Genomic DNA, 2,386 nt, shown 5'->3' with positions numbered 1-2,386 from the left:
CCAGCGAGATCCTCCCCAGAGAGAGAAGGGGAGTTTCCTCCGAGACCCACAACCCCGTCGCTCCAAGTGGGGCATGACCGCGTCCAAGGGGCGGCTGCTGAGAGACGTTCCTCAGCCCCGGATGTTGGCAGCCCTAGATCAGAGAAACCGGTGGACAAACATTTCTGAAAATGGGACGCGAGCCTTCTGATCCAGTCTCACCGGTGAGTTAGTCTAAGAGTCCTGTTAGACCTGGTTCTGTCTGTGGGCCCTGAGAACTAGTGGAAGGCTGGATGCGGCACAACTTCCCTAGTACAGTCAGGTCTGAGACGTGAGACCCTGACCCAGGACCTGTTTCGGTTTCAGTTTCTGATATGCTAGCGTTTTGTGTTACCTGTAGTCTGTTTTGTCTGCCTGTATTGTGTATGTTTGTCCGGACCGGTTGAATGTACTGTTACCCTCCTATTGCCTTGGTCCTCATTAGTTTACTTACTTTGGTTTCCGTCAAGTTTGTCTCATTGTCTGATCGTTCTGGTCTCTGAATGTCTCTTGTGATTTTTCTTGTTATTCTTTTTAGTTTATTAATTCTTCTTTTTGCAGGGTTTCTTGCTGCTACAGCACTGCCCGAGTGGCCACCTAGTCACCAAGTGGACCTTGTCTAACATTCTTATCTTTCACAGGACTTTTATTCTCATTCACATCCATCCTCATCGCCATGGGACAGGCTTCTTCTAAGCCCACTCCCTTGCGGTGCCTTGTGGACAATTTTAAGGATTTCAGGCAACGTGCCTGAGGTTATGGGTCGTCAGTCACTCTGTTGAATCTCCAGAGGCTCTGCCAAGTAGGCTGGCCGACCTTCGGAGTTGGATGGCCATCTGAGGTTTCCTTCAATTTGCAGACTGCTTTCAGAGTCAGAAGTGTTGTTTATGGGAATCCTGGTTACCCTGATCAGGCCCCATACATAGATGTTTGGCTAGACATTGTGTCTGATGCTCCTAAGTATCTGAAAGATTGTCAGAGTAAGTCAGACTCTCCAGTGGCTGACTCTCTGCTGGCGCCTGCCTCTCATACGGTTCTTCTGGCAGAGCCAAGGAGCACTCCGGCACCTCAGAAATCCTTTGAACCTGTTCTACAGGCACCTCCGGAGGATCCGGAGATCCTCAATACCCCTCCCTATTGCTCTCCTGGTAACCCCTTTAGGCCTCCTGATTCTCGGGAGGCAGCCCCTCTTCGGAGCCCACAACACACTCAGACGGGGGCTGTCTACTACCCTCCACAGGATCCTGACCCCATCCCTGATTCGTTGCAACCTGCAGCTGTCCTGGCACCTCTCTGATAGATAGCCCCACCTGGGGGAGACACCCAGACCTCTTTCATGGTGTATGTCCCCTTTTCAACTAGTGATCTGTATAATTGGAAATTGCAAACTCCGTCCTTCTCAGAAAAACCCCAAGGCTTGACCTCCCTTTTAGAATTCATCTTTTTCACCCACCAACCCATGTGGGATGATTGCCAGCAGCTTTTATAGGTTTTGTTCACTACAGAGGAGAAGGAACGCATTCTAAGGGAAGCTGCAAAAGGGGTCTCGGCCCCCACTGGGCAGCCCACCACTGACCCCACATGGGTACAACTTGTATTTCCCAGCACCCGACCCGACTGAAATCCCAACACAGATCAAGGTAAGGAGGCTTTCCTGAGGTATCGCCAGTTGTTACTCCAAGGCCTCCGGGCAGCGGTTCGCTGACCAGTCAGTTTATCCAAGGTAAGTGAGGTTATTCAGACTAAAGATGAGTCACCTGCAGCATTTTTTAGAGAGGTTACTAGAATCTTATAAACTGTGTACTCTCATTGACCTGGAGGATCCAAATAATTGGCGAGCCATTAATCTAGCCTTTGTTAGTCAGTCGGCCCCAGATATCAGAAAGAAATTACAAAAACTAGAAGGGTTTGAGGGAGAGAACTTATCTAAGCTTCTTGAGATTGCCCAGAAGGTGTTCAACAACAGGGATGATGTCCAGAAGGTTATGTTTGTTGGACAGGATAAGTCACGGGGCCGCCCGGCCCGGCCGGGATGGGCTGAGGGCCACGCCGACGTCCCGAGGGAAAGGCGGACCGGGGTCGGAGTAACTTAGAGAAGGACCAATGTGCATACTGTAAGAAGAAAGGACATTGGGAGAACGTGTGCCCCGAAAAGGGCCAGGGTCCAGGGAAAAAGGCCCCACTCATTATGTTGGAGGATGCAGAATGAGGAGGTCAGGGCTCCTACATTATGAGCCCCCGGGAGCCCAGGGTAACATTGCAAGTTGGGGGCCAACCCGACTTTTTAGTGGATACGGGGGCTACTTACTCAGTTTTGCAGAATACCCAAGGTGCCCTATCTAAAGAAAAGACTTTAATACAAGGAGCC

This window comes from Pteropus vampyrus, unplaced genomic scaffold (assembly GCF_000151845.1).
Source record: "Pteropus vampyrus isolate Shadow unplaced genomic scaffold, Pvam_2.0 Scaffold21, whole genome shotgun sequence".
Classification (NCBI taxonomy): Eukaryota; Metazoa; Chordata; class Mammalia; order Chiroptera; family Pteropodidae; genus Pteropus; species Pteropus vampyrus.
The sequence above is the reverse complement of the archived record's forward strand: the minus strand, read 5'-3'. Positions refer to the sequence as shown.